The sequence below is a fragment of the Heloderma suspectum genome, chromosome 1, assembly GCF_057233095.1.
Source record: "Heloderma suspectum isolate Gila_16-S chromosome 1, 16-S_ref, whole genome shotgun sequence".
Classification (NCBI taxonomy): Eukaryota; Metazoa; Chordata; class Lepidosauria; order Squamata; family Helodermatidae; genus Heloderma; species Heloderma suspectum.
In genome coordinates this window covers 245268836-245292572 of record NC_139458.1, presented here as the reverse complement: position 1 = coordinate 245292572, position 23737 = coordinate 245268836, and the positions used below count along the sequence as shown (strand labels likewise).

At 45.1% G+C, this 23737-nt stretch overlaps 1 protein-coding gene across 1 annotated transcript in view; it reads left to right on the top strand.

Annotated features, from left to right (window-relative positions):
* The first annotated feature begins 15619 nt into the window (after positions 1 to 15619).
* Positions 15620 to 23737, top strand: part of LOC146358898 (uncharacterized) — a 30665-nt gene continuing 22547 nt past the window's right edge. The window contains exon 1 of the mRNA XM_084830355.1: positions 15620 to 15900. The gene's annotated coding sequence lies outside the window, so the exon portion shown is untranslated. The remainder of the gene's footprint in view (positions 15901 to 23737) is intronic.

The window sequence follows — 23737 nt, the reverse complement described above, 5'->3', positions numbered from 1 at the left end:
TATTTTCATTTATGTGGTTGTATCAGTGCACATGTTACTTTACACGACAACATAAAATAAACTGAAAGAGGTCCCTTACAGACTAAACCATCTGCTTCTCTGACTTGAGGCAAAGAAGGGCCTGGCCCTGTCCTGTTCCAGCCAGGCTGAGAAGAAACCTGGGGGAACCTGGAGCAGAAGACGATCCTATGGCAAGGGTGGGGTGCAGAAGCCAGAAAGGAGCTACATAACAGAGAGAGATGGTTAAGGTATAGCTGGAGCTCCCAGGGACAGCAGAAGGATGACCCAACAAAGTACATATCGCCAGGCACAGCCTGATGATTGACAGCCCATGAAGTGAGTCTTTAAGGGACTGAAAGGAGTCGACTGTGTCTTGGTGCCGTAGACTATGAAGCTATGAAATAGCCTATAACTGTACTGTCTGGCTTCTCCAGCAAGGACTTTTAGGAGAGCAAAACATCAAGGGCAGCAGCCTCACTCAATAGATCTATGCCAGCAATCTTCGCTATTTTTCAACGAGGAGATGATTTGGCTCCAAGCACCACCACCAAGGCCTCTTGGGAGCCAGTCCTAGGCCATGGGGGAGGGGTTTCCCCAGTCCCATCAAGCAACATTTGGCTAGAGGCCCCTGTCCTCCTCCACCCCCTCTAGGTCATCCAGCCAAGGCCTCATCAGTCAGTCACCAAGTCACCAGGCAGAAAAATTCCAGCAGGCTCACTTGGTCCTTGGCCTTTTTCTCATCACTGAGAGAGCATCCTGCTCTACTCACTGCTGCAAAATCTCTCAGTGCAGGTCCATGTTGCTCTTTCTCACCTGCGTATTCAATTTCCCCTCTACCTCCAACAGGGATGTTGGAGAAATCTGCAAGGGATTGCACAGCAGACCAGCTTTTTCTGAGTCGCATAGATTCCTTGAATTTGTGGACCAATTTTTTTTACTTTTGGAGGGGATTTGCACAAATGCACATCTGTGCAAGTGCACATTTGCACTAATGCACACTTGCACAAGTGTGCATTAGCACAAATGCACATTTGCAAACAGGAATGAAATTCTCATACATCCCTAAAAAAATGAGATTCCATTCATGGGTGGATGATAGAACAAAAGATGCTGGCAATCAGCAAAACACAGACAGAATGGATTTACAAAATCCATACATCCCTAACCTCCAACATGTCCTCGTTGCCTCCTGGGGTTCCCCCCTCCCTATACATGCTCAGCTGATAGGCAGATTGCACCCGCAATCCCCCCTTTTCCTATCACTCCCCACAACAGAACCTATCCCATTCAGCAGGGTCCCCCAACCCTCTGTGTAGCATTGGAGGGGAAGGACTGCCATGGGGAGGAGGTAGCAAGGGAGTCTACTTCTGCCAGCCCAGGTACATACACATAAATCTGGATCTAATCCAGTTTCTGCGTGGTTTGGGATGCCAATGAAGTTCTCCCAAGCCAGGCTAGGAAACACATTTCAGAGATTCCAGAGATCATTGGCTGGGTGAAAAGGATTTAACTAGTCAAGCTGATGAGTGACACACTGGCCCTACGTGGGGAGAAGATCAAAGTTCCAAATTTAGCAAGGCTTGCTTGCTTGCTTATTTATTTATTTATTTGTGGCATTCATATACCGCTGAATATAATAAAATCTCTCAGCAGTTCGTAATATTAAAATCCAGTATTAAAAACACAACATTAAAACACATTAAAAACACTTCCAACTACAGTAAAAAATCAAATGTAGAATGCACCACCCTTTAAAGATGCCATAGAAGTCCTCTGGCCTTAGACTCAGATAACAGCATCAAGGGCTTGTAAATAAGCATCTCAGAGAAGTGTCTAGGAACGTTCCTTCCTACTCAGAAGACAAAAGAGTAAGTGGTTTCAAGATGGATGCCTGAGTGAGGGCAGAATTAGGGCACTTTTTGAAATACGCTGCACAGCAGTAGCAGCGGAGTTCTTTCCCGCTCTGGGGTTCTTCCTTCACAGAGTGCCTCTCTAGCATCCTTTCCAGAGCCCAATTCAAGCCAATTAGTGTTCAGTATGTATGAATCAGATTATAATCCTACACTGTAGGAAATTACCTTTTGAATGTGGTAATCACCCATAATTGTTATGAAGCCAAGAGATAACCAGTGGCACATGCGGGCAATTTTACACTCTGGAATTGATGGTCTGATGCCCCACCCCCTCTTTAGAGGGCTCCCGTCTTTCAAAATGTGGTGAGCCAGCCCTGCTGGGTTCAGGTCCCCTCCTGCTCATCCTGCTGAGTGAGCCATGGGAAGGCCTCCTCTGACAGCACCACTGGAGATGCATCCAATTTGCTCATGAAATGGTAATTTTAAGGGAAGACACTTTGTCCCCAGATACTGAAATGATCACCCATAGGTTTCTAAATATTGCTGTCTGAACGTCTGATTTGTGTCTATGTATTCTCTAATGTAGAGTTTGGTTTGTTTGACCTACGTAAAACAGCGGGAGGGTATTGTTGTCAGGCAAAATGGTATAAACAATACTGGGCGGCATGTACATGATGGAATCCTATATGATTTTTCTGATATTATTTGGTAGAGTAATAGCAAATCATACCCAAGTAGATATAAGGACCACATTAGCATTCAGATTTGATGCAAGGTTTTCATTGTAATGAAATTGTAATAAGATAACACTCATGCTAAATGTCACATGAAACACAACAGGCATATACACCGTATGAATGCACCATGAGAAACTCTTGAAAAGCAAAAAGGGGGTGGTGCAATAGATCTTTTTGTTCTCCACAAACAGAGAACTAGACCACAGTTCTAGACCAACTATTCATTGAGTCCTTCAGGTTACAATTTAGGTTATACAATATTATGATTTCTGTGAAAGATTGGACTAGAAGTCTATTTATAAGAAGTCTAGGGAGAAAAAGGGGATGGACTGGCTTATGAGTCCCACGTGACTCAGAGCAAACCCTTCTCTTCATTCTGAGTTATGTTTACTTTAGCAAGGGTAAAGGGATTCTTGCCTGCATTATGTTATGAAATCTTAGTTTACATGCTAATGGTGGGAAAAGCAGGTATTTATTTTATTTATTTAAAATGATTTTAGGCTGCCTTTAAGAGCAGAATGCTCTCAAGGTGGCTCATGTCAGTTGACAATTGAATTATTTTAGTTTTACACTATTATTTCTAAGAACAGCATGTATGTGGCAAATTGATCTCTTAGCTGTCTTTTGAATCAATTGCCATCAAAACAGACAACACTTAATTTTCTATTCAAGATATTCCCAGGATCAGTTCAGCCTGCCTCCTCTCAGTGGCCACACAGTGTTTGTCTCTTGTACGCAATAGCGACATCTATCGGGGCATTTCAACCAGTTGACTTTCAGCATGGAAATGCTTCCCATTTCCAAAGAAGGTGCCCCGGGGGAAGTTCTACTTGCACCCAAGAATTGATGTCAGTTAATATGTGGACATGATTAATTAAGAGAACACTCTAAGGCAAACTCTGCTATACAAAAATAAGGCAACATAGCAGATTGCATAGTGGGACACTGATATTACAGAATCATCCCAGATGCTCAAGTATTATTTTAGGAGATGCAGATTTGGACAAATTACCTCTGTCTCTTTTGGGCATGAAACCCTACAGATGGCTTTAAGATTCATGATAAATCATAAAGCTATCTTCAGTGGCCATTCATAGATGCACCCCTGTTTGGATTAACCGTTGTGCTGGCCGCATTTGGGATACAATAAAAGAGCTTGATATTTTTCACCAGTTTTTTCTTTCTTTCTTCTCGAGGATTTCTTTATGTTCCCCACTAGTGCATCCCAGTGCTCTGGAAGCGCCCTCATTGCATGTAGTCCAAATGCACCTTTTCCTCTCTGTGGCTGAGTTCTGAAAAAGACCTGGTGCTGCTGGCTGTGCGTGTTGCTGACTGCCTGTCCCACATGCGAGCCTCCCCCCTAGTCCCCGGGGCAGTTTTTCACTTTAAAAGAATATATTCCGTTTTTCATTAACCAAGTGGCAAATGAGCATTTTCATGTACAATGCAATTTATCATTTTTATTATAAAATATAATATAAAAAAGCAAATAATGCCTACAAAAGAGAAAACATTTCAAGATGGGTAGCAGTGTTAGTCTGATGCAGCAAAAACAACAACGAGTCTTGTGGCACTTTAAAGACTAATGTTTATTCTGGCATAAGCTTTCATGGACACTGGACACTTCATAGATGCATGAAGTCAAAAGAGAAAATGATGTATGTGGCTGGACATTATCATAAAAGTTAGTCTGCAACTATTTTTCATGAAGTGATTTCATTTATATATTTTTAATTGTAAAACGACAGTCCATGGGGAGAGACAAGATTGCCACCTCAGCCAAACCATCCTTCGCTAGTGTGCACATCTATCATTTTACTTGCAGTCTGGGTGAGTTCTCTTCACACCATGGCTTAGGGAAAGACTATGAGCTCTCTTTATATATTTCTTTGAATCCAGACTTAGTCATACTTCAAGTAGACCAAACATATTTAAGTTCCATTAATTTTAATGGGTCTTCTCTAAGTATTACGAAGACTGGATCCAACCCATAATGCCGGGTGGGGGGGGCAACTTGTGGCTCTGCTAGATGGTTTGGCCAACAACTCCTATCAGATCCAGCCAGCACAGCCAGTGGCAAGGGATGCTGGGAGCTGTAGGCCAGTTCATCTGAAGGGCCACAAGCTGCCCCTCCTGCATTATGTCGACCTCCGCCTTTACAGATCCAGAAGATCTGCTTCAGAGATGCATTCCTCTATGATAATATCATTGTGCTATGATGTCACCAGAGTCACTTTTGTCAAGTTTGAACCGGGGCCTCTGGTATCTAAAATGAAATTTTAGATTGAAATGCTGTAATCCAAAATGGATTCCTAGATTTGGAAAAAGCCCATCTATTTTCTTAGTGTTCTCTCCCAGCTCATACTTTTGGTGCAGGGGTGCTGGTGGGACTATGCACAGGCACGTTATTATATTGTCTCCTGGGAACTGCACTTTTGTTTCACCTGCTCTGTATCGCACAGCATCAGCCGGGGGCGGCGGGAGGGGCTCTTTGAAATACAACCATCTCTCCCAAAGAATGAGAGAGAGATTTGGATTTGGATAGCAGATAACAACAACATAAAACTTTTGAAAAATTTAAAAAGATGTGTATTAACCCAAACTAAGAAGTTTTTGTTGTTAGTAGTACTATTTTTATCCCATTCCACAGCTCAAAAAGGCTTCCGGAGAAGATTACAACCAGCCAGTAAACCAAGACAGAACCCTGCACGTGAGTTTACAGTCTAAAAAGGCACAACACACAAGGAAAATGGGATGAGGAGAGAAGAGGGGTGGAAACCAAGTAGACTGCTGGCAGGGCTGGTGGAATGGCTGTGCTTCCCCTCTCATCTCCCGTGGGGGGGGGGGCAGTGTCAGCCTAGCTGGAGCAGGCCCTGATCTTTCCTTTGCCTGCTCCTGTCTCCCTTGCTCCTTCATCTTCCCCACAGGATAGTTGATGTCAGTTAGCCAACAACAGTCAGTTAGTTAGTCATTATTGTCATCGCTTGCTGAATCTCATCCCTGTTCATTGCCTCCCTCCTCCTACTTGCTCTGGGTGTGCCTTTCTGTCACCCAAGAAGCAATCGCCCTCCATTCTTTCTTCCATCCCTCCAGCAACTTGCCCTTACTGAACCTTGGCTCCTGCCATTTGCTCCAACACTACCGCTGACACTGTCCTCTCCGCTGGAAGTCTCTACGTCTCCCACACTTGTCCTGTAGATCATGGTAGCAGTATTGGTCTTTGTCTTTCCACATGCTGCCAGTTACAGCCCCTGCCCAAGACAACCCCCATCCCACTGATTAGAGAATCTGAAGTTAATTATGTGAGACCCTACACCCATTTGCATCTCTGTATTTCTGGTCTATATTATCCCCACCACCACCACCACCACCCACTTCATCTCCCTCTCAACCATCATTTTATTTATTTATTTGACTTGTACTCCACCTTTCTACCAAAAATGGCACTCAAGGAGGCTTACAACATCTAATAAAATGTGATAAAAATGATAAAACAAATATATTAAACACAATTAAAAACACAACAGTAACAGAGCAAAAATAGCCTCCAGCCCAACAGACTCACTTACACGCCAAAGGCCCGCTTGAATAAAGCAGTCTTTGCCTGCCAGCGGAAGGACAGCAGAGAGGGTGCAAACCTAACCTCCCTTGGCAGGGAGTTCCACAGCCAGAGGGCAGCCACCAAGGAGGCCCTCTTTTGCATTTCCACCAAACTTGCCTCTGAAGGCGGCAGTCTTGAAAGAAGGGCCTCTGCAAAGATCTGAAGAATCGGCTGGGCTCATATGGCAGAAGGTTCCAGGTTCCTTTCATACCTTGATGGCTGGTTCACCTTCCTCCTCACTGACAGTACCTCTACTTTGCTCCTTGGATTTTTCCACATTGGCCCAGCAGCTTCCCTTCTCTCCTGAACCTCCCTGCCCTTGATTGATTTCTGGTTTTGGACAGGCACCCCACCCGTTGCCTTACCTTGGGCACTGTCTTGATCTTGGTGTCAAGAAGAACTGCTGTATGAACTCTTTGCTGTAGAATTTCCCTGTGTGATCTGATCGCCTTCAACATGGCACCCAGTCCACCCCCACCCCACTCCTCGATAATCAGCCTCCTGCTCCATCTGTGACATGCAGCCATTTGATCCAATGGCTTTCTCTGAAGCATTACCCCTATCTGTCTTCTTAGATTATTTTGCCCACTCCTTAGACTTCACAGTTTCCTTCTTCGTCCCTGTCCTCAGCTCTTAACATGTTTGCCCCCTTTCCCAGCAAATCATCCCACCCTTGCCTCACTCATTCATTCCATTCAATAGCTCCATACATACGCCTGTGGGGTTCATTTCATCCGTTATAAATTCATCCTCTCTTCTTTTTCTCTGCCATCTACCTGGCCAAGCAGCACTGCTGTACCGCTCTGATCCACACCCAGAATCCCCAGAGCCTCTTGTCTACCTGGGAGACTTGTTAAGGCCTCCCTCAAAGCCTCCCCCTGCCATCCCTCTCTTTGCAAGGCTGCCTCCTTCTTCATAGAATCATAGAATAGTAGGGCTGGAAGGGGCCTACAAGGCCATCGAGTCCAACCCCCTGCTCAATGCAGGAATCTAAGTCAGAGCATCCCTGACAGATGGCTGTCCAGCCTCGTCTTGAAGGCCTCCAGTGTGGGAGAGCCCACCACCTCCCTGAGTAATTGGTTCCATTGTCATATAGCTCTAACAATCAGGAAGTTTTTCCTGATGTTCAGCCAGAATCTGGCTTCCTGTAACTTGAGCCCATTATTCCGTGTCCTGAACTCTGGGATGATTGAGAAGAGATCGTGGCCTTCTTCTCTGTGACAGCCTTTCAAGTACTTGAAGAGCCCTATCATATCTCCCCTCAGTCTTCTCTTCTCAAGGCAAAACATGCCCAGTTTTTTCAGTCTCTTTTCATAGGGCTTTGTTTCCAGGCCCCTGATCAGCTTTGTTGCCCTCCTCTGAACCCTCTCCAGTTTGTCTGCATCCTTCTTAAAGTGTGGCGCCCAGAACTGGACACAGTACTCCAGATGAGGCCTAACCAGTGCTGAGTAGAGGGGAACTAGTACTTCCCGGGATTTGGAAGCTATGCTTCTAATAATGCAGCCCCAAATAGCATTGGCCCTTTTTGCAGCCACATCACATTGTTGGCTCATATTCAGCTTGTGATCAACAACAATTCCAAGATCCTTCTCACTTGTAGTGTTGTTGAACCACGTATCCCCCATCTTGTAACTGTGCATTCGGTTTCTTTTTCCTAGGTACAGAACTTGGCATTTATCCCTATTAAATGTCATTCTGTTGTTTTCTGCCCAGTGCTCCAGTCTATCAAGATCACTTTGAATTTTGTTTCTGTTTTCCAAAGTATTAGCTATCCCGCCCAATTTTGTGTCATCTGCAAATGTGATCAGCATTCCCTGCACCTCCTCCTCCAAGTCATTACTAAAAGAAGAGCACTGGGCCCAGGACTGAGCCCTGCGGTACCTCACTCATTACCTCTCCCCAGTTTGAGAAGGTCCGAGTGTTCAGCACTCTTTGAGTCCAGTTCTGTAGCCAACTGTGGATCCACCAGATCGTTGTTTCATCTAGCCCACTTTGAGCGAGTTTGCTTATCAGGAGATCATGGGGCACTTCGTCGAAAGCTTTGCTGAAGTCGAGGTATATGATGTCTACAGCATTGCCACGGTCCACAAGGGAGGTTATTTGATCAAAAAATGAGATCAGATTCGTCTGGCAGGATTTGTTCTTGACAAATCCATGTTGGCTTCGAGTAATCACTGCATTGTTTTCAAGGTGCTTACAGATGGATTGCTTTATCATCTGCTCCAGAATTTTCCCAGGGACTGATGTCAGACTGACTGGTCTGTAGTTCCCAGCTTCCTCCTTTTTACCCTTTTTGAAGATAGGGACAACATTAGCTCCTCCAGTCATCTGGCACTTCACCCATCCTCCATGATTTCTCAAAGAGAATAGACAGCAGTTCTGAGAGTTCTTCTGCCAGTTCCTATATTCCTCTAGGATGTAGTTCATCTGGCCCTGGAGATCTGAACTCATTCAAAGTAATTAGGTGTTCCTTGACCATATGCCTATCGATCTCAAGCTGCAATCCTGCCCCTTCCGCCTGTACTTCGCCTTTGCCAGGGGGGTCATAGTCCCTCTTTTGGGAGAAGACTGAGCCAAAGTAGGAATTCAGCACCTCTGCCTTTTCTTTGTCATCTGTTATCGTTTTGCCATCCTTATTTAATAGCTGAACCATCATTTCTTTCCTCTGTCTTTTACTATGCACGTAGCTGAAGAAAGCCTTTTTGTTGTTTTTAGCATCCCTCGCTAACCTCAGCTCGTTCTCAGCTTTAGCCTTCCTGACGCCATCCCTGCAATTCTGTGCTACCTACCTGTACTCTTCCTTTGTTACTTGGCCTTCTTTCCATTTCCTATATGTGTCCTTTTTTGTTTTCAGGTCATCCCTAAGCTTTTTGTGAAGCCACATTGGCTTCTTCTGTTGTCTTCCACTTTTTCTTCTTGTTGGAATTGTTTGTGATTGTGCCTTGAGAATTTCCTTCTTTAAAAGCTCCCACCCATCTTGGACTCCTTTTCTCGTTAAAGTCGCTTGCCATAGGACCTTACTTATCATTGTTCTGAGTTTATTAAAATCAGCTTTCCTAAAATCCAGGGTACGCGTTTGACTACACTCGGCTTTTGCTTCCCTTTGAACCAAGAACTCAAGTACAACATGGTCGCTTTCCCCCAGAGTTCCTGTAACTGCTACTTTATCCACTAAGTCATCTCTGTTGGTTAGGATCAAGTCAAGGATAGCCGATCCTCTAGTTCCTTCCCCTACCTTCTGTAGGAGGAAGTTATCCACCACACAAGTCAGGAATTTCCTGGAGGAGCCATGTTTTGCAGAATTTGTCTCCCAACAAATATCGGGGAAATTGAAGTCCCCCATTACTACTACATCATGCTTCCTTGAAACATTGGCAATTTGCTTTTCAAAAGTTTCATCCTTGTCCTCTCTCCTTGATTGGGTGGCCGGTAGTAGACTCCAACCACCAGGTTCTTAACCATCTCCCTCTCTCCCCATTTCCTCCCCACCACATAATCAGCCTATGTCTCCTATCTGGCTCTATTGCATTCAAACATTCCATAGTTCTCCTAGTGGCTTCCATACCTAGGATGAAGAATCAAATATGGAGCCAATAAGGACCACAACTTCATCAATTAAACTAGAATAACCTGCAATGGGAGAAATTCAAATGCTGGGTTAAGACCTTCCTCGTCCATCAGGCATTTAAGCTTTTATCTGTTGCTCTCATGTTACGCTTTATTGCTCGCTCTTTAATATTTTTTATGTTTTTAATATTTTAATATTTTCATTAGTTGTATAATTTTTTGGTTGTTATTTTATTGTTGTTTGGGGTTTTTTTTACGAATGGAAACTGCCCTGAGGGCATCAGTCAGTTAGGGAGCATATAAATCAAATGAATGAATGAATGAATGTACTCTTTCTGTACTCCACTCCCAGTGTGGGTTCCTACCTCTAAGGGCAGAGCGAGGAGGTGATGTCTACCTTGCTCTGGCAATCCCACCTTGGCCCAGAGCTTTAGTTCAGTCCTGAAACATACCTTTGCTCCTCATTTCCAGCAATGTTAAAGGTGCTAAGGAGACACCTGAAGGTATAATTATTCCTAAGATGCTGAGCCTGTGGATTCAATGAAGCTGCCAGTGCCCAGGACTGACTCCCCTCCTAGTTTCCCTTGAGCCAGTAAACGGTGAGTGATTGCTTTGGGTGAGCCTCCCTTCATCTCGATGGTGCCTCGGGGTGTTTACCAATGTACCTTGCAATTTATCAGCTTGCACTATGCCTGCCGCTAGAGGGAGCTAACCTACTTTAGCGCCCTTGGTCAGTCTTTTGTGCCCCAGGATTCTTTACCGTTCATAATACATGAGTATTAATAAAATGACATCAAGATCAAAGCTTTGTTGCCTAGCTGGCAACATTTTAGAAGGAGAAATTAAGACTGGGGGGTTCAGAAAAAGATGCAGACATCCGTTGTGAGCTGATTGTACACCAGATTGCTACACTGGAAAGCTATTTGGAATTTTGCTTCTTCAAATGACAAAGTCTTCATTTCCCTGTGCCTTTGCCAGGTGCCAGTTCTCTGTCTCTCTCATGACAGGAGTTTGACTCTGCTGTCAGCAGGTGTCTTGCCACCCACCCATCAGCCAACACTTAGCACAGCAGATGGTGCAAATGGCCTAGGAATAATTTGCTGGATTAGCTACATGTCTAAAATTATGAGTCAAAGCTAGGTTTGCCACCCAGCCAGAACGTTACTAGCCGGACCAGAATTTCATCTTCTTGGTCAGCTGCCAGAACAGGAGACCAGAAAAGCCCCCCTCCCCGGTGTATTCGCTATTCAGTATTGTTATTAGTTCCCTGCTTTCTGTCCAATACATTTATTTTCGTTATTTTTAAAAGGTGGTAACTTTCATGGAAAGGGGGAAGCAGTCAGGATGCACTTCAAGACAATTTGCCACAACATTTTTAAAAGATACTTTTTAAAAGATGCTACATTTTAGGAGTGGGAAACTCTGTATATGTTCAAAGGCATTCTGTCATTTTGTTGTTGTTGTGCATTTAAGTTGCTTTCTGACAAAAAGGAGAGGCAGTTTTCACTTTGCCCTGAGCACCTTCCTGCCTCCATTTTCTGGAAAAAAAAATACATTTTGTTGTGCTCCAAGAAAAGTCACTCTACACATACTCACTGGTGGCACCCAAGCTGTCATGCCAGAATTTGTGAAAATAGAAAGTGGCAGTCCTGAGGTTGGATCCAGGATCTGCCTTCCATGAGAGGAAGGCTTCATTCACAGAAGGATCCCCCTGTCCACCCCACACTAAGGCTCACTCCATTCAGCAGGGTCACCTGACAGACACTCTGTGGCATTTTCAGAGGACTGGAGGGACTGCCATGAAAAGGAGGTGGTGGGGAAGCCCATCAGCACAGTGGGTCCAGCATAAACCTGGATCCAACCCCTAGCCAACAACACCTAGCCAGAGGTAGTGGCAGTGGCTAAAGCAAAATCTTAGCTTGGTGTGCAGAAAGCAGCCCACACCACCCTTCACATAAACAGTATGAGGGATAGTGTGTTCTCTGACACAGACCACTGGAGGCACATTTTATTTATTTATTTATTTATTTATATCCCACCTTCTTTCTCCTTAAGGAACCCAAGGCAGTGTACATAATCCTCCTCTCCATTTTCTCCTCACAACAACAACCCTGTGAGGTAGGTTGGGCTGAGAGTCTGTGAATGGCCCAAAGTCACCCAGTGACCTTCCATGGCTGACTGGGGACTGGAACTCGGATCTCCCGGCTCCCAGTCCAACGCTCTAGCCACTACACCACACATGACGCTGCAGATCCCCCAAAGGGATCCCTCTACAACACGATGTCACAGATCCCTCAAAGGGATCTCTCCAGCAGGAGAGGCTTTTCCTTTCCCATTGAGCAGAACATAATCATCAGTATCATCTGCAGTGAAAGAAAGAGGAGTGAAAGGTACTGTTCATTCCTCGCAGCAATAGGTCCACATCCATTGCTTCCTCACCGTATTTAAAATTGCTCCGAGGAGATATTGTTATGCACAGCAACGCCTGCTTTCATTATTCCTTGATAAACAAGTAGGAGCAAACTACCCCCCCGGATCGTATACAGATACTTTCCCATTCTTTCATCCAGGGGCCAAGCGCAAACATGGACAGTTCATGACCCTGACCATTGGCAACAGCAGGACCCCCTGCGCTCTCCTGCATGCAGCATTTCTCTTGCACCTGGCCCATTGGAATGAAGTCAAGCAAGATTCCCATGCTTTCCCATGAGGTCTGCACAGGAGAAGTTCCCATTGGATTGTGCCCCCAGCTATCAACTTACAAAGTATTATAATAAGGGCTAATTATCATGACAGTTATAGTAAAAAAAAAAATGAAGATAATGACTATTTAGCATTGGGAAATTCCCACTGCGAGGCACTCGTTATTAAAGGTAATCTGTTCTTTGGGAAGGAAAAAAAAAGTTAATTGGTGGTTTCTCCCTGTCTCCTCAATCTGTATCTCCCAATTGCAGGATGTTAGTATTTGCCAAGCAAAAAGGCAACACGTGAGAATATTGAAAACTGTTTCCTTTTCCACAGTCCAACTGAGCTGGAGAAACCAGTCGTTGCTTCTCTGCCAATTCATTATGCAGCCATGTTGTTTGAAAGCTTGCATAATTTATATTAGCATGGCTAAGATCTCAGGTGACTATGCCTTGGAGGCTGGCCTGGCATCCCCAGTGGATGAAGATTTGATATTCTTCCCAATATCTGACCCTTTTTTCCTTGTTAATTACAGGCAGGCTTCCCTGGCTTGTGCCTGGATCTGCACCTGTTTCCCATCTCTGAGCAGCTGCTAATTAGGCTGCAAATGGTGGGGCTGGGCAAATCCGGCAGCACATGCCTGAGTAGTCTGTTGATCAGATTGGCAGGCCACGCACACAGTAACGATGATCTGCTGGACTGGCCTTACAAAGGGAAAACCACTTGCAAAGGATGCCGCTGCTGAACTGAAACAACACTCTTCATTATAGTAACAATAGTTGCGGTGTGCATTGAGGACTCAAGCCCAAAGGATGTCTGAATCTCATTTCCTCATGCAATATTTTACACTGCAGCAAGGCATCGCCTGGGATACTGGAGCAGTAAAGAGTAGGAATTGTTAAAATCCCTATTACTGCTACCATTGTTTATTATCATAATGATTCTAAGTTTGCAATTTTCCATTTATTTAAGCCTCATCTAGAGGCATTGTTAAGTTAACCTTCATTTTCAGCAGGGGTGCAGCCTGTGGTCCCCCATGGGGTGGGGGTGGGGGTTGTGACCACCACTGGGTCCCCTGCCACCACTGCCTATAAGGCTGGGGGAGCAAGATGCTGCTGGGAAGAAAGGCACATGCTGTCCCTGCACCTTGCTTCCCAGCAGAATTCCTGGGAATCTGGCTGTTCAGCCACTTCCAGTTGCAGCTCCCACCCACCAAAATGGCCCACTTCTGATTTCCAGCCTGATTCCATGCATGTGTACTTCTAAGTAAGACCAACTTGGTTCGGTGTGGCTTGTTTGCAGGTAACGTAGCAAGGGAACCATATATATGCAGGAGACCTGAACAAGCAGGTTCCATTGACTGTAATGGAGAGGCCAGTGTCACTGACACATGACAATCATTTGTCTGTTTGCTCTTGGTTGGCTTCATTCATTCTTAGCAGGAAGATCCCAAAGAGCAGACAGGGCAACTTCTCACAGTCTCCCCAAGACCCTTCCATAGCAGGGTGGGGTGGGGTGGGTATGTGTTACAGAGAAGCTCAGCCATGATGGCTTTTACACTTTATTTTTGAGCATCACTCTATCACTTTCTTTGAAGTGTCTGTGTTCTGGGAAGCTGTTTGACCAAGAAACTCTGGACATCTAGGAGCCAAACATTACAGATGGTAGAGTATTGACAAGCTGCTTGGTGCAGAGCATGCGCATTGCGCAGAGAGCCCAGCCCAGTGTTTGGCAGAATATGGTGTGCACGCTTTAAGAATCTCAGTTTAAAGGAGGAGGGAAGGAGGCTGGGGGAGGCTTGGGATAACTTGTGTCCTGGCCTCTCCAGTCTCCTCCCCGCCCACCAGAGTGTCCCGTTTCCTCTTCAGAGGTTGCTTTTCCAATCTCAGAGAGGCAGCCAGCGCAGCTCTCTCTGTGCCAGCTGCAAGGGGGAGGGGCTTGGGGTTGGATCTCCAACTCTCACGTCTGAGGTCAGGGCACTGTCTCCGACCTCAGAATGGTTTTCTGAGCAAACCAAGGACCATCTCACAGTGTGGGAGAGATGTTCTCCCAGGGACCACAGAATTGCTCTCTTAAAGTCTAATAAATTTATTACGGCATAAGGTTTACTGGACAGAGATAAGAATATAACAAAATTAACAACAGTGATACTTTAGAATGAGCACTGTGGAAACAACCCTGGATGATAAGATGACAACCATTTCCTCATTCTCACCAACACCAACACCACCTGCAGGTAATATCAAAGGACTATTTGCAGGTCAAAGGACTATTTGCAGCTTTTCTGCCTTTGATTTTGTCAAAACTAAATAATTTCAAAAGCCAGACCAATGTATGTTGGTACACTGGTATGGTATGGTTTTGTTTTCCATTTCAAGACAAGATCTGTGTTTAAGGTCTTAAATGAACAATTTTAAATCAGGGGCTTAAGCAGCTGAAATAAAATCATTGCACATAGTTAGGTTTAATATTGTTGGACAGACTTGGGAGGTTGCATGCAGCAAATCCAGAAAGAAAGTGCTGAATTGGTAGTGGGTAAATTTTCATAAGCACATTGCTGGGTACGAGTGAATATGTTCTAGTTAAGTGCATTATGAAAGATTTAAAAAGGCTGGTCTTGGCTTTAGGCAGAACTTGGTAATTAGCAATTTGTGCACATAGAAATCAGCAGAGATTCTAAATCCAGGACACCAAAGTTCCGTATAGAATCTCAGTGTTCATGTATGTTAAGGGCAATGTAGTGAAGAATATCTAGGAATAAGTGGGTGATACTTTAGCACAAGCACAATCACCTGAACATTAGCAATGTTTTCTTGTCTTCTATATTGTCCAAGTCTAATTAAGGAGGGGAAGGAAACCATATTTAGATCTTTTGTGTTGGTTGTAGAATCAGGTTAAGTATCTTTATGTAGAAGTAAATTTTTAAAATCTGCTGGTGTTGTGTTCAGCCTCTTGTTTCCATGATTCCTCCTTACTGGTTTATTTGAAGCTTTTCCTCTGGTAATTATCACAAAGCAGGAGTTTTTTAATTCATTCAGGAGTTCAGAGAGCAATCCTATGGCCCCTGGGAGATATTGTTCACACCCCCCCCCTCCAGGAATAAACACTCCCATGGCCTAGGAAGGGGAACTCTGAGATCCAATCCCTCCCCATCCCCCCCCCCCCCCGCAGCCAGAGGCTTTCCAAGGTTACAGAAGCAATCTTGGGGAGGTGAAAAGGAGGGCATTCCAGTGAGCGGGGAAGGGAGTGGAGTGGAGGGGAGAAACCAGGACCTGCAGTATTCCGTGGCCTCTCCAGCCCCAGTCTCAGAAGCCCGTCTGGAGGAAAAAAACATCATCAAGGAGGACAGAGAGGCGAAAATCGCTTCCATCTCTCCTTCTGCTCTGTTGGGCACTTGCAGGCAGATCATTCGGTATTCAGAGTGCTCCTTCAAAGGGCATCGGATTGCACCATTAAGGTAAGTCATTGGGGTTATGGGAAATGTCAGAGCATTGGAGAAGCATTGCAATATCTGCATCACTAGTGGCTTCATATTAATACAAGAGAACTGTATTGTCCTGATTCTTAAGTGTTCACCATGCTTTATACAACTATACTTTTTCATATATGACTGAAAATGCAAATAGGAGACTAGCAATGCAATCCTATGCATGTCTGCTCAGAAGTAAGCCCCACTGAGTTCAATAGAACTTATTTCCAGGTGTGTATAGGATTGCAATCTTAATTAGATTACTGCAATCCGCTCTTCGGTGGTCTGCCTTTGAAAATGGTTCAGAAGCTGCAGCTTGTGCAAAATGCAGTAGCCAGATTGATAACAGGGACAAGAAGGCCCAAACATACGGCTCCAGTGCTGGCCCGCTTGCACTGGCTGTCTGTACATTTCTGAGCCTGATTCAAGCTGCTGGTTTTGACCTATAGAGCCTTAGAGGGCCCAGGACCACAATACCTGATGGAGCGCCTCTCCTGGTATGAACCTACCCGTACATTACGGTCAACATCTCAGGCCTTCCTCCGGGTGCCTCCTCCAAAAGAGGCTAGGAGGGTGGCAACAAGGGAGAGGGGCTTCTCAGTGGCAGCCCCCTAATTGTGGGATTTTATTTATTTATTTTTATTTATTTCATTTCTATACCGCCCAATAACTGAAGCTCTCTGGGCAGTTCACAACCATTCACAAGATAAAATACAGCATAAAAATGTAAATATACAAAATTCAAAAACAATTTAAACAGCTAAAAACAATTTCAATGAAATACTAGTCCTGTTCAAACAGCTGGCATAAATGCCCCATCATATTCCACTGAATGCTTGAAAGTAGAGGACAGTCTTAACCTGGCGTTGGAAAAGATGGCAGTGTTGGTGCCAGATGGAGCTCAGTGGAGAGATCACTCCATAATTGAGGGACCACTGAAAAGGTCCTCTCCCTTGTTGCCACCTTCCAAGCCTCCCTTGGACGTGGCACTTGGAGGAAGGCCTCAGATACTGATTGTAGTGTCTAGTAGGTAGGTTCAGGTCAGGAGAGGCACTCGCCAGGTTTTGCAGTCTCAAGCCATGTAAGCAGTTTAAAACTAGCACCTTGAATTGGGCTCCAAATGATCTCCCCATTGAGGTACACCTGGTGCCAACACTGGCTTCTTTTTGGTTCCAGATTAAAACTGTCCTCTGCTCCCTGGCATTTCATGACACGTAGTGGATTTTAATGTTTTATCAGGTCCCAATATCTCATTGTAACTGTTTTTAGCTGTTTAAATTGTTTTTATATTTTGTATGTTAAAGTTTTTATATTTATATATGTTATTCTTGTGAACTGCCCAGAGAGCTTTGGCTATTGGGTGATACAGAAATGGAATGGAATGAATGAATGGTAATGGTAATGGTTGCTTACTTAAATTATGCACCATACGATGGTGGTCTGCCCATGGCTAGAACACCACTGAATTCAGCAGATATCAGAGCAGCCATAATGGATTAAAATGGTTAACAGCAATGGAAAAATCCAGCTCTGTGCAGGATGCTTGGAATTTTGCTGAATCTTAGCGACAGTCAATGTGAGACATTGGCATAAGAACATAAGAAGAGCCCTGCTGGATCAGGCCAAGGGTCCATCTAGTCCAGCATTCTGTTCACACAGTGGCCGACCAGCTGTCGACCGGGAACCACAAGCAGGGCATGAGTGCAACAGCACCCTCCCACGCATGTTCCCCAGCAACTGGTGTACATAGGCTCACTGCCTCTGGTACTGGAGGTAGCACATAGCCATCAGGACTAGTAGCCATTGATACCCTTTTCCTCCAACCCCCTTTTTGTCCAACCCCCCTTTAAAGCCATCCAAATTGGTGGCGTCTTAGTTGATGACCAAAAAAAACCCTAATGAGGAGGAAGCAGCATATCTAATAAGATGCTAACAATAGAAGCCACAACAAACTCAGGTCAGTCACATCACTTGTTGCAGCACCTTGTCTGGTTTCTTCCCTGCCGCTCAGAATCAGAGTCCAAAATCACTCAGTCGTTTCCTTCCCCAGCAGTGGTATAGCCAGGGACTGAGAAGGGCTTTTTGGCATGGTAGGGATATCAGAGAATTCCGCCCGGATTTTAAATGGGATCGAATTCTATCAAATCCAGTCCGTGGAATCCTTCTCGGAATGGGGAGACCCGGTCGATCCAGACCGGAGCTCCCACGGACCCTTTTTTTTTTTGTCCACCAAATGGCGGATTTTACGAAAATAATCATGAAAAGAAATCTGTAAATCGGAAATGGAGGAAGAAGAACGCGAACGGCTTTACCCTTTTTATGAGGCATTTTCCTGAGTCTTTCTTTCACTGGGGCTGAGTTGCAAAGTCCACAGAAATCCTCCATCTTTTCTGTTTATTGTCTGTGGAGGTGAGGTGAGGTGAGGTCAGGACAGCTCCGGTGAGGTCAGGTCTGGTGAGGTCAGGTGACCGGAAGTTATGTGGGGAATCCCCGCAAAGGGCTTTACTCTCACGGAGACTGACAGCGCGTGCGCGAAAAGGATTTCTCGGCGGTACTTACAGAATTATTTAGGTAAGTTCAGGGAGCCGAAAAAAACCGGGGGAATTTGGGGCATGCGGATGGCGGAATGGGGCGACCCTTGGCTCTGTGGAATCCTCATGGAGCGGAACCGCTCCACATGGATTCCGGGGGGGAGGAACGGATCGCCTCCTCCCCCGCGCTGATTCCCCACTGGAACAGACGGTGGGGAATCCGTACATCCCTAGGCATGGGCCACAGTTTCGCTGCCTGCCTGCCTGCCTGCCTCAGAGGGAGCGAATGATGCCCAGGCAAGTTCCATCTAAGGGCCCTTGAATACTCCTAGCAGAGCAGCCATGTTGCCATGCAGTGAATGGTGTATTGTGTCTCTGGAGCATGGGCAAAGAACACAGCAGTTCTGTACAGTGGATCCTTTTGTTTTCTGTAGGTGACTGTTGTTTCTTGTTCTTCAGGGCAACTGGCATCCATAGAGCATGGCAGGCCCCAGCATCAGTGTCTTTTGCGTCATGTACTGAAGGCTCTGCCTTGGGCTTGGGCTTGGTATTCTGCCGATTGACCAGCCTTGTTTTCTCCTCAGTGGGACAAAGCCTTCCTGAGCTGCCACCCTTAGGTGTCATCTCAAGGTCTGCATGGCTCTCAAAGTGCCCGCCACGTGTTATGCATTGTCTGCAGCATGCAGAATGTAGAATTCGAACAGGCAGGAACTTCTTCAGTCAGTTTTTGGCAAGTTCATGGACTCTTGTCATTGTCGTTGCCATAGCTTTTGTAGCAGCCACAAAATATCCACAGAGTTTTTTGTGTCCAAATCATGTGGAAAAGACATAAGTGGCATGTGCTCAAGCCTCAAAACTCTTATACAAGGAGTGGGGAACCTGTGGCCCTCTAGATGCTCCAACTCCCATTAACCCCAACCAGCATGGCCAATGGCCAGGGATGGTGGGAGTTGTAGTTGAATGTCTGGAGGGTTACAGTTTCCCTATCGCCTTACGGCTGTCCATACACCCACACCATTGTCTACTGTGCCCTACCCCACCCACTGGGAAAAAATACATTTTCTTACTGCCAGCTGGGATCTCTATGAAATAGGTTTCTGTTGGTGCTGAAAACTGTGAGTTCAAAGGAGTTGTTTAGTGTGTTGAGGCTCAGACTCCACTTCTGTCTTGCACTCAGTCTTTTGAGTAGGTTACTTGCCTTTTGCCATGCCTCCATGGCAGCCATTTTTTGTTGGAGCCCAGGACAGTTTTTCAAATTGCCAAATGTGACTACAGCTCAAAAAGGCTGACTACCCCTCCCTTACACCCAGCCCAGACAGTGTGAGCCGCTTGTCCACAGTCCTACTCAATCCTGGGTGACAATGTGTTCTGGTGTATGAGTTTCTGGAAAAGCTGACAGAGAGAGGGTAGCTTTCTCACTGCCAAGTGCTAGTCCCTAGTTTGCAGGCCGCTCAGCAGACACATCAGTGTTTAGAAGCTTGTCCAGAAATCAGTGGTGGTATGCACTGAGGTGCTAATTTGGTTCTTTAGGACTCTGACCACCTCATCAGCAACCACTGAAGCAAGATCTGCAACAACTTTATTGGGAAGGAAATTTCCATTCAGGAACTCAAGGAATTCCTTGAGCTATCTCAAGGAATCCTCGGAATGCCCGTCATTTCATATGCCTGAAGAGAAGCAGGTGGCCCTGGTGCCCATAGTAGGAGGATAACATCTCCATTTCCCACAATGAAGAGAGCCACCTCCTGATGTTCTGACTCTGCCGCCTGCTGAGCCTGGTGTTGGATTTGGAGGACACAGCTGGTTGCTCCTCAAACAGGTCTTGGCTGACTCTTCAGCAAATAAGCACTGAAGCCTACAGGAAGAAAAGAAAGAAGCAGGCATGTGAGGGGGGAAATGGTCTGGGAACAGCAGAACCAGATAAATGACCCAAAATTCCAGAGGGAATAGTCTCCCTCCTGGAAAACAAAAAACAAAACAAAAATCCCTACCTGGAAAACAAACTTGTTGGAACAGTAAACCCAGGTCATTGGGAAAACGGGCAAAAAAAATCCCCACCCCCAAATGTTGAAAGAGTTGTTGTTGTTCAGTCGTTTAGTCATATCTGACTCTTTGTGACCCCATGGACCATAGCACGCCAGGCCTTCCTGTCCTCCACTCTCTCCCGGAGTGTGCTCAAGTTCATATTCATTGCATCGGTGATGCTATCTAGCCATCTCATCCTCTGCCGTCCCCTCTCCTTTTGCCTTCAATCTTTCCCAGCATCAGGGTCTTTTCCATTGAGTTTTCTCTTTGCATTAGGTGGCCAAAATATTTGAGCTTCAGCTTCAGTATCTGTCCTTCCAATGAGCAGTCAGGGTGGATTTCCTTTAGGATGGACTGATTTGACCTCCTTGCAGTCCAGGGGACTCGTAAGAGTCTTCTCCAGCACCACAGTTCGAAAGCATCAATTCTTCGGCGCTCAGCCTTCCTTATAGTCCAGCTCTCACAGCCATACGTTGCTACTGGGAAAACCATAGCTTTGATTATGTGGACCTTTGTCGGCAAGGTGATGTCTCTGCTTCTTACTATGCTGTCTAGGTTTGCCATAGCTTTCCTCCCAAGGAGCAAGCGTCTTTTAATTTCATGGCTACAGTCACCGTCTGCGGAGATCTTGGAGCCCAAGAAAATAAAATCTGTCACTGCTTCCATTTCTTCCCCTTCTATATGCCAGGAAGTGATGGGGCCAGATGCCATGATCTTAATTTTTTTAATATTGCGTTTCAAACCAGCTTTTGCACTCTCCTCTTTCACCCTCAACAAGAGGCTCTTTAGATCCTCTTCACTTTCTGCCATTAGGGTAGTATCGTCTGCGTATCTGAGGTTGTTGATAATTCTCCCGGCAATCTTAATTCCGACCTGTGATTCATCCAACCCGGCATTTCTCATGATGTACTCTGCATATAAATTAAATAAGCAGGGCAACAATATACAGCCTTGTCGTACTCCTTTCCCAATTTTGAACCACTTGGTTGTTCCATGTCTGGTTCTGACTGTTGCTTCATGACCCTCGTACAGGTTTCTCAGGAGACAGGTAAGGTGGTCTGGTACTCCCATCTCTTTCAGAATTTGCCAGAGTTTGTTGTGATCCACACAATCAAAGGCTTTAGCGTAGTCAATGAAGCAGAAATAGACGTTTTTCTGGAATTCTCTTGCTTTCTCCATGATCCAGCGAATGTTGGTGATTTGATTTCTAGTTCCTCTGCCTCTTCGAAACCCATTTCTAGTTCCTCTGCCTCTTCGAAGTACTTCCGGTAGTTCTTGGTTCACATACTGCTGAAGCCTAGCTTGTAGGATTTTGAGCATAACCATGCTGATATGTGAAATGAGCGCAATTGTATGGTAGTTTGAACACCCTTTGGCATTGCCCTTCTTTGGAATTGGAATGTAAACTGACCTTTTCCAGTCTAGTGGCCACTGTTGAGTGTTCCAAATTTGTTTGCATATTGAGTGCAGCACTTCAACAGCATCATCTTTTAGGATTTTAATAGCTCAGCTGGAATACTGTCATCTCAGCTAGCTTTGCTGTTAGTAATGATTCCTAAGGCCTGCTTGACTTCACTCTCTAGGATGTCCGGCTCAAGTTCAGTGACTGCACTGTCATGGCTATCAGGGACATTCAGATCCTTCCTCTATAGTTCTTCTGTGTCTTCTTTCCACCTCTTCTTAATCTCATCTGCTTCTGTTAGGTCCCTGCCTTCTTTGTCCTTTATCATGCCCGTCTTTGCACAAAACGTTCCCTTGAGATCTCCGATTTTCTTGAAGAGATCTCTAGTCTTTCCCATTCTGCTGTTTTCCTTGATTTCTTTGCATTGTTCATTTAAGAAGGCCTTCTTGTCTCTCCTTGCTATTCTCTGGAACTCTGCATTCATATAGCTTTCCCTTTCTCCCTTGCTTATCCCTTCCCTTCTTCCCTCAGCTACTTGTAAAGCCTCATCAGACAGCCACTTTGCTTTCTTGCATTTCTTTTTCTTTGGGCTGAAAGAGTAAAATCAGGTAAATGCCAGGGAGACAAGTTACAAAAGTGAAGCCTGCCCACCTAGCTAGAAATTTGTGGGACGAGTGCAAACCGAAGTAGACGGCAACATTGCCACTCCCCCCAAACCTCATTACAAAATAGTGAATTTCCACAATGCAGCTAAAATGGGTTCCTTGAACAATAGTCCACTTCCCATACTGGGAAGACTGGAGAAATCCTGAGTTCAAGTTCAACTTCTAGTCTTTGTTGTGAACAAACCTCTAGAGTCTAAGCCAGAGCTGCTATTCTTCAACACACACACAAAAATTATTTCACAAGGGGTGGCAGATCTTTTGAAGAAAAGTTCCAGCCTTGCAAAATGGCAGCCTTGGAAGTAAAATCTGCATTGCTAGAATAACCTACGGTGTAGCATGAAGCAAGGATGCCTGGCTAAAAGAATCCAGGATCCTTTTTTTCCCTGTCTAAATATAACTCCAGTGAAATGGTTCAGTCAGGAGAATCCTGAGGTCAAAGTGTCACATCCCCCATTGTGTAAGGAAGACCTCATCAGAAAATCAATTCTCGCTAGTCTGTCACCAAATGAAGGCTTGTTCCGGGACCTCTTCACATACCTTTGGATGTTCCTAAAGCAAAACACTGTGTGACAAACAGATTCTTCCTACCAGGCTGCAGAAAAGATACATAAGCTTTGAGTTAGAATATATCTAGAGCAGAGCCTTAGGCTGAAATGTCTTTATTGAGAAAGTGTTAGCACGTTTAAAAAAAACACCAAAAACTTTATCACATAAAATATGCTGGAAGTATCACAATATTTACCTGAAATCTGTCAGTGTAGGTACAGTTTTGCTGTTTACAATATAGGGGCAAGCAACCACCACAAGGGAAAAATCTGTAACACATGCTGGAAGGCTATTGCTCTAAACATCGATGACTGTTTTGTTGTAATGCACATTACCATTCTTTAGTACTTGTCCCAATGCCTACCCAGTAATGGACTAGCGGCCAAAATTTGAGAAGGGGAACTAATGTAAAGAATTGACTTGCTGGATCAGACCAAAAGTCCACCTAGCCCAGCACCCTGATTCCTACAATGGTCATCCAGGTGCTTCTAAGAAGCTCAAAAGCAGAGTATGTGGGTGTCACCTCACCCACTTGTGCCCAGAGACCACAGCAGCCCACAGTCAGAGGTATGCTACCTCTAAACATGGAGGTTCCATTTAGCTATCATGACCAATGAAAGCAACAAAGAGTCTTGTGGCACCTTAGGGCCATGCTG